The sequence below is a fragment of the Xenopus laevis genome, chromosome 5L, assembly GCF_017654675.1.
Source record: "Xenopus laevis strain J_2021 chromosome 5L, Xenopus_laevis_v10.1, whole genome shotgun sequence".
Classification (NCBI taxonomy): Eukaryota; Metazoa; Chordata; class Amphibia; order Anura; family Pipidae; genus Xenopus; species Xenopus laevis.
Window position 1 is genome coordinate 63253073 of NC_054379.1, and position 9374 is coordinate 63262446.

Genomic DNA, 9374 nt, shown 5'->3' on the forward strand with positions numbered 1-9374 from the left:
CCGTATCCACCACTGCTGTAGTGTATACGTTGACCTTGTAGGCATTATTTGCCTAGTGTGTTCTTCATTTTCAAACCACTGCCACTTAGCTGTGTGAGCTTGTTCACATTCTGTCTAAATATCAATAATAATACCGTCTCCAGAAACACCACCTGAGTTGTTGTTGTTTTTGTAAAAATAATGCCAGGCAAAGGCAGGCCGCCACGCAGAGGCACTAGGGGCCGTGCTGCTATGCTATCCTGTGGCCCTAGGAAATTGCCCAGTTTTAAAAAGGCAATGACCCTGAACTCCCAAAATGCTGAAGAGGTAGTTGACTGGCTTACACAGCACACCCCATCCTCTACCGTTTCTAACTTTACCACAACATCCTCATCCTCCACTGCTATGGGCACCCCACGTAACACTTCCTCCACCACCGGCGCCCCTTCTTCACTGGAGTCAGAGGAGTTATTTTCACATGAGTTTCTTGAACTGAGTGATGCGCAACCATTATTGGCAGAAGAAGATGAAGGAGATGAGGACGTTACACCAGATTTAATTCTGGCAGAGAACACAACAGAGATGGACATAATGAGTGATGACGAGGAGGTCCCCGCTGCTGCTTCCTTCTGTGAGCTGTTAGAAGAAATTGATGCATCTGAGGAGAATGATGATGAGGAGATTGATGTTTTGTGGGTGCCCAGTAGAAGAGAGCAAGAGGAGGATAGTTCAGATGGAGAGACGGAGAGTCAGAGAGGCAGGAGGAGAATAAGACTTAGAAGAAGCAGGGAGGACAGCTCGCAGGGAACAGTAGGGCAACAACATGTATCGGCACCTGTGGTCAGCCGGCCAACGCACCCGCCATTGCCGCCAACGCCGCCAACTTCTACTGTTACCGCCAGATTGCCAGCTTCAAAAAGGTCAGCAGTGTGGGATTTGTTTAATGTGTGTGCCTCTGACAAAAGCGTTGTAATTTGCAATGAGTGCAGTCAGAAACTGAGTCTTGGGAAGCCCAACAGCCACATAGGTACAACTTCTATGCGAAGGCACATGAACGGCAAGCACAAAGCACTTTGGGAGCAACACCTCAAAGGCAACAGGCAAACTAAAAGCCACCCTCCTTCTGGTCCAGCATCTTACTGCTCTACCTCTGCTGTCCTTGACCCGTCTGAACCACCCTCCACTCCGCCTTCCACCTTGACCACCAGTTCCCATTCCCAGTCATCTGCCCCCAGCCAAGTTTCTGTGAGGGCCATGTTTGAGCGTAAGAAGCCAATGTCTGCGAGTCACCCCCTTGCCCGGCGTCTGACAGCTGGCTTGTCTGCACTCTTAGCCCGCCAGCTTTTACCATACCAGCTGGTGGACTCTGAGGCCTTCCGCAAATTTGTAGCAATTGGGACACCGCAGTGGAAGGTACCCAGCCGCAATTTTTTTTCAAAAAAGGGAATACCACACCTGTACCACCATGTGCAGAGCCAAGTCACCGCATCTCTGTCACTTAGTGTTGGGCCAAAGGTCCATATGACTACTGACGCATGGTCCTCCAAGCATGGTCAGGGCAGGTATGTCACCTACACTGCCCACTGGGTGAACTTGGTCATGGCTGGGAAGCAGGAAATGTGTGGCTCAACAACGACAGTGGAGTTGGTGTCACCGCCACGGATTGCACGCGGTTCTGCCACCACCTCTACTCTTCCTTCGCTCTCTACCTCGTCTTCTTCCTCTTCTTCGTCCTCTGCTGCTGGGTCCTCCTCCTCCACACCTGTGCACCCCCAGCTCCCCCTAGGCTATTCGACGTGCCAGGTACGCCGTTGTCATGCTGTCTTGGGGATGACGTGCCTGGAAAGAAAAAACCATACCGGATCTGTACTCCTGTCATCTCTGCAGTCACAGGCCGATCGGTGGCTGACCCCACACCAACTGAAGATCGGAAAAGTGGTGTGTGACAATGGAAGCAATCTGTTGGCAGCACTGAGACTGGGCAATTTAACACATGTGCCCTGCATGGCACATGTTCTGAATTTAATAGTACAACGTTTTGTCTCAAAGTACCCAGGATTCCAGGACGTTCTCAGGCAGTCCAGGAAGGTGTCGGCCCATTTCAGACGTTCCTATACAGCCATGGCACGCCTTGCTGACATTCAGCAGCGGTACAACATGCCAGTCAGGCGTTTGATTTGCGACAGCCAGACTCTCTGGAATTCAACGCTCCTCATGTTGGAACGTCTGCTGCAACAACAAAGAGCCGTCAACGAATACCTGTTTGAACTGGGTGGTAGGACTGGATCTGCAGAGCTGGGGATTTTTTTCCCCCGTTACTGGGTGCTTATGCGCGATGCCTGCAGGCTCATGCGCCCTTTTGAAGAGGTTACAAATATGGTCAGTCGCACCGAAGGCACCATCAGCGACCTAATACCCTTTGCTTTCTTCCTGGAGCGTGCCGTGCGACGAGTGACAGATGAGGCTGTAGACCAGCGTGACGAGGAGCAGGAAGCGCACGATTTCTGGTCGGAATCACCAGAACGAACCCAGGCACCTGCTGCAACGCAGGGAGAGGTGTCAGAAGTGGAGTCAGAGGAGGAAGGTGGCTTTGTGGAGGAGGAGGACCAACAGGAGCAGGCTTCCCAGGGGGCTAGTGGTGACCTTTTGGGGACCCCTGGTCTTGTACGTGGCTGGGGGGAGGAGACCGTGGATGATGCAGTCCTTGATAACGAGGAAGCAGAGATGGATACCTCTGCATCCAACCTTGTGAGAATGGGGTCTTTCATGCTGTCATGCCTGTTGAAGGACCCCCGTATCAAGAGGCTTAAGGAGAAGGACCTGTACTGGGTCGCGACTCTACTAGACCCTCGGTACAAGCATAAAGTGGCAGAAATGTTATCAACATACCACAAGTCTGAAAGGATGCTGCATTTACAAACCAGCCTGCAAAACATGTTGTACAATGCTTTTAAGGGTGATGTCACTTCAGGAACTCATCAACATTCCAGGGGCAGAGGTGCCAGTAATCCTGCCACGAGCGCACCTGCAAGGACAAAGCACTTTGGCCACTCTGTAACGTCAGACATGCAAATGTTTTTTTGTCCAAGGCAGCGGCAGAACCCTTCTGGATCCACCCTCAAAGAACGCCTCGACCGGCAGGTAGCGGACTACCTGGCATTAACTAAAGATATCGACACTCTGAGGAGCGATGAACCCCTGGACTACTGGGTGCGCAGGCTTGATCTGTGGCCAGAGCTGTCACAATTTGCCATGAACCTCTTGTCTTGCCCCGCCTCAAGTGTCCTCTCAGAAAGGACCTTCAGTGCAGCAGGAGGGATTGTAACTGAGAAGAGAACTCGCCTAGGTCACAAAAGTGTGGATTACCTGACCTTTATTAAAATGAATGAGGGGTGGATCTCGGAGGGTTACTGCACGCCGGAAGACTTGTTCTGAGTTTCTGATTCTGACTCCCCATGCAGCTGTCCTTCTCTACACGCCTCATGACTCCACATACAGCTGTCCTTTAGCGTCCTCCTCCCTCCACCACCGTTACAAACTAGGGTGCAAACCCTACTGGTTTAATTTGAATCCAGGTAAATCCTGAGTTTTTCTGGCCTCTGTGCTTCAGTGGCTGCGACCAAAAAAACCAGAATATTTTCAGCATTTATATGGCATATTTTTTCTGGCCTCTGTGCTTCAGTGGCTGTGACAAAAAAATGAATATTTTCAGCATTTATATGGCATATTGTTTCGGCCTCTGTGCTTCAGTGGCTGCGACAAAAATAAATGAATATTTTCAGCATTTATATGGCATATTTTTTCTGGCCTCTGTGCTTCAGTGGCTGCGACCAAAAAAAACGGAATATTTTCAGCATTTATATGGCATATTTTTTCTGGCCTCTGTGCTTCAGTGGCTGTGACAAAAAAATGAATATTTTCAGCATTCATATGGCATATTGTTTCGGCCTCTGTGCTTCAGTGGCTGCGACAAAAATAAATGAATATTTTCAGCATTTATATGGCATATTTTTTCTGGCCTCTGTGCTTCAGTGGCTGCGACCAAAAAAACAGAATATTTTCAGCATTTATATGGCATATTTTTTCTGGCCTCTGTGCTTCAGTGGCTGTGACAAAAAAATGAATATTTTCAGCATTCATATGGCATATTGTTTCGGCCTCTGTGCTTCAGTGGCTGCGACAAAAATAAATGAATATTTTCAGCATTTATATGGCATATTTTTTCTGGCCTCTGTGCTTCAGTGGCTGCGACCAAAAAAAACAGAATATTTTCAGCATTTATATGGCATATTTTTTCTGGCCTCTGTGCTTCAGTGGCTGCGACAAAAAAATGAATATTTTCAGCATTTATATGGCATATTTTTTCTGGCCTCTGTGCTTCAGTGGCTGCGACCAAAAAAAACAGAATATTTTCAGCATTTATATGGCATATTTTTTCTGGCCTCTGTGCTTCAGTGTCTGCGACAAAAAAAATTTATATTGTTAGCATTTATATGGCATATTTTTCCTGGCCTCTGTGCTGCAGTGGCTGCGACAAAAAAAATTAATATTGTTTGCATTTATATGGCATATTTTTTCTGGCCTCTGTGCTGCAGTGGCTGCGACAAAAAAAAATTTATATTGTTTGCATTTATATGGCATATTTTTTCTGGCCTCTGTGCTGCAGTGGCTGCGACAAAAAAAAATTAATATTGTTTGCATTTATATGGCATATTTTTTCTGGCCTCTGTGCTGCAGTGGCTGCCACAAAAAAAATTAATATTTTCAGCATTTATATGGCATATTGTTTCTGGACTTCTGGTTCAGTGGCTGCGACAAAAAAAAACATAATTTTTCAGGAAAGTACACATGCCTAATTTTTCAGGGTTCTGCAACAGTGGCAAAATCGCATCTTTTATGGTCACCGCAGGTGATCAATAAAGTAGACCAAAACTGGGCCCACACTGCAGAATCAGTGTTTTTTGGTTCACTTCACTGTACATTGAATTACCTCTGCCTGACCGTGCACGTGTGCACAAGCACGGTGACTGCTAAACACACCACTACAGAAATATTGCCACCAACAGGACGAACATCCTGGAGGTGACAAGCAACTAGTAATTAAAAACTATTATTTGCTCACTTGACGGTATCATTCATTAAAGCTCTTTGCGTCTTTTTGCGTTGCAGTAAGCACCGCGTTTCGTCTTTGCGTGTGAACAGGCTGTAACCTTTACACGACTTGATTGGCATGTAGACGCCGGACGTTTTAAAGCATTTTATTACACAGGTTTAGAAATGTAGTGTGATTTCTGCCCTTTACAGCACAAAACGCAGCGCTGTGTCAACAATGGATTTTTTAGAAACATTTTTGCCCTTGATCCCCCTCTGGCATGGCACTGTCCAGGTCATTGCACCCTTTAAACAACTTTAAAATCATTTTTCTGGCCAGAAATGTCTTTTCTAGCTTTTAAAATTCGCCTTCCCATTGAAGTCTATGGGGTTCGCGACGTTCGCGAACCGTTCGCATTTTTGACGCAAGTTCGCGAATATGTTCGCGAACTTTTTTTCCGACGTTCGCTACATCCCTATTCAAGTTGCCTCAAGGCCTCATCCTTATATGTTACAGCATCTAGGACTACTACCATTCCACCCTTGTCTGCATTAATTATGACTATGGAGCTGTCTTCCTGTAGTTCCTTGAGTGCAGCTTTTTCTTTTACTGTCAAGTTAGAGGACCATTGAGTGTCTGTATTCTTAAAATGTAACTGCCAAAGTGCTTCTCCCACTCTTGTCTGAAATACATCAACCAAAGGTCCCCTAAATTTGTGCGAAATTACAATTACCTCACAGGATGGCTTGAATTTAATCAAAATGTTTAGAGACCTGGAACGTCTCTCCATAAAAGAACTTTATACGTGGTGGGATATAGCCTCTCTGGAAAAATACGTTGATAGCCAAATGATACCACGTGGTTTAAGAATCAAAAAATTTCCTTCTTTTGTGGAGAAAGACGAGGTATTTGTCACTAGCTGGAACAAAATATTGTCGGATTGCTCATTTAAATTAATGGAATTTATGATTGAGTATAAGAGTAAAGCACATGAACAAATTAAATTCGATTTGAGAAGGATGGAAAAGGACCTAGAGTCATTTAAAGGTCATGCACAATATATTGATACATATGAGAGCACTAAGAAAAAGGTAAATAAAATTGAATTAGACATTATGGAGAATAAGAAAAATAAATTTAATAGAGACACGACAGACTATGGTAGAGACCAGGTTTACAACTGGGCACAAAGGAGGAGGGAGAATAGATTTACACAGGGACATAACTATTCACAAAGATCAATTTTAAAGAACACAAGTACCCCAAAAAAGGTTAGCTTCTCAAGCATGGAGGGTGAGGATCTTTCAGAAGGCTCTTTTGCTGGCTCTTCCCCTGTCTCTTCACAGGTTAACAGGACTGAAAAAGCCCAAAAAGTTTTTTTAGGGACGGAAGAAACATCAAACACAGAAAACAGACAGTGGACACAGAACAAGACGAACAGATCCCTATGGAAAACCAAGAACCCCATGGAAGAACAAGAGACACCAAGGGACAAAGACAGAGAAAGCTATGCACTGAGGAAGAAGACACCGAGAAAGTAATGAACTTGTCATCTAAAGGTCTATCCCCTGTTCATTTACAGGTTTTGGCGAAGGGACTATCTTTTTCTCCTACTAGGAATTTTGATATTTTTGAAACAATGTTAGATGTTAACCAATTTGTTAGGAAAATTGCATTGAAGAAGTATTTCGCACAAAGGGAAAAGAATGAGAGAGATTTGGCTATCATGAACCCCCCAGAAACAATAGATACCTCTAGATTCAAAAACCGTAGTGAATTCTATCCCACACAATTTAGGGGACCTTTGGTTGATGTATTTCAGACAAGAGTGGAAAAAGCACTTTGGCAGTTACATTTTAAGAATACAGACACTCAATGGTCCTCTAACTTGACAGTAAAAGAAAAAGCTGCACTCAAGGAACTACAGGAAGACAGCTCCATAGTCATAAAGAATGCAGACAAGGGTGGAATGGTAGTAGTCCTAGATGCTGTAGCATATAAGGATGAGGCCTTGAGGCAACTTGAAGATAGAGGAGCTTATCTATTGTTGGAAAGGGACCCTACTGAAATTTTTTTACACAAACTAGTGACATTGGTGGATTACTGATATAATTAAAGATTATCTCATACCAAGTTCTCCTGTTATACCCACCTTTTATCATTTACCTAAAGTACACAAAAGTCAAAGGCCACCAATTGGTAGGCCAATTGTGTCCGGAATAGGCTTATTGAATGAACATCTGTCCGAATGGATAGATGCTCACTTGCAGCCATTGGTGTTACGACTGACGAGCTATGTCAGGGATACCACAGATGTACTGGACAAACTTGAAAAGATCGTGTGGCATGGGGAGTATAGTTGGGCCACACTTGATGTGGCCTCACTCTACTCTTCTATTCCACACGACAAGGGATTGGAGGCCATTAAATTTCATTTGGATAAATACAGTAAATATACAGAAGAGTTGAAAGACTTTCTCCTAAAAGCTATAGGTTTTTTATTGAAACACAACTATTTCCTGTTCAATGGTCAATACTACTTGCAACAGTGTGGGACGGCTATGGGAGCCAAATTTGCGCCCTCCTTCGCCAACCTCTATATGGGGTGGTGGGAAGAAACCTATATGACAACAATTAGTAATCAACATCTAAAATTCTATATTCGTTATATTGACGATTTGCTGTGTATTTGGACAGGAGGAGAACAGAAGTTCAGAGAATTTGTAGCGGATATTAACACCAATGATTTGAATCTAAGATTTACAGACACATTCTCTAAGGAGGAAATAGAATTTTTGGATGTTAAATTGATGACTAAAGCCAATACCATACATACTACAATTTATCGGAAACCATGCAGTGGTAATACTCTGCTTCACGCACAGTCTTGCCATCCAAGGAGTCAAATAGCTGGAATTCCAATAGGACAGTTCCTGCGATTGCGCAGAAACTGCTCTACTTTGGGTGAATTCAAAATCAAGGCAGACGAAATGAGGGACAGATTTAAAGAAAGGGGGTACAACAATAGGTCAATTGAGAGGGCCTATACTAGAGCTGAAACCACTGACAGGGATACTCTTTTGACCCCACAGAACAAAATACACAAGAAAGAATTTGGCCAAAGAATTTCTTTTATTACACGATACAGCAGACAATACAAAAAAATTGTCAAAACAGTAAAAAAGTTTTTGCCTATATTATACGCTGATAGTGATTTCTGTAGGGCACTAGATCCGGGAATAGGATGTGTAGCAAGACGTGCCTACACCCTAGGTGACTCATTGTCTCCGAGCCTATTCAAAGAGAAAAACAGCAGCAAACAGGATTTTTTGAGATACAGTGGTTGCTTTAAGTGTGGGCACAATCGTTGCGTCACATGTAAATACTTAAAAGTTTCTGGAGAGTTTAATTCAACTGTGACTACAACTACATATAAAATTAAACATTATATCAATTGTTGCAGTAAGGGGATAGTTATTACCTTACCTTATTACTTGCACTAAGTGTGGTAAGCAATATGTAGGTTGCACTATTAGATCATTGAAAGAACGTATCAGGGAACATATCAATCAAGTGAGTAATACTAAATTAAGCAGCAAAACCAATGTCACTAGGCACTTCCAAGAATGTAATAATAGTAATTTACAGTATTTTTCCATACAAGGAATAGAACAAATTAAGACAGGCATTAGAGGGGGTGACCTTCTGATGAAACTAAAGAAAAGAGAGGTATATTGGATTTTTCACCTACAAACCAGGTTGCCACCAGGCCTCAATTATATATTTGATGTGACTTGTTATATTTAATCATTTATATATGACTTATTTTGAATTATATTTTTGTACATGCCCTGTAACATGGATTATCTAACATATAGATCATTGTATCTGAACAAAGCCAGTAGTCCATTGGATGATATATGGCAATTGTAACATATGCTTGTGATTGGTTTTATTAAGGGGAGGGACTACATGTGCTAGTACTTAAGGAACAGAGCAAGAGAGACTAGTTGGATTCTGCCTATGACTAAGTGCTGGGTAAGCATGAAACGCGTTAGGCGTTAGAGGGGATACTATCCATGTCTTTTAACTATTGATGTGAACAAAGATAAGCCAGACTCATTCCAGATACTCCACAGAAATGTAAATGGGCTAAACTCCCCTCAAAAAGAATTCTTCTCTCATCAGAATTACAAAAAAGAAAAGCAAGTATTGCATTCATATAAGAGACACAATTCAAAGAAGGAAGTACCCCTAAATGGAATAACAAAAACTTCCCTGACATATATTGTAGCAGACCTCA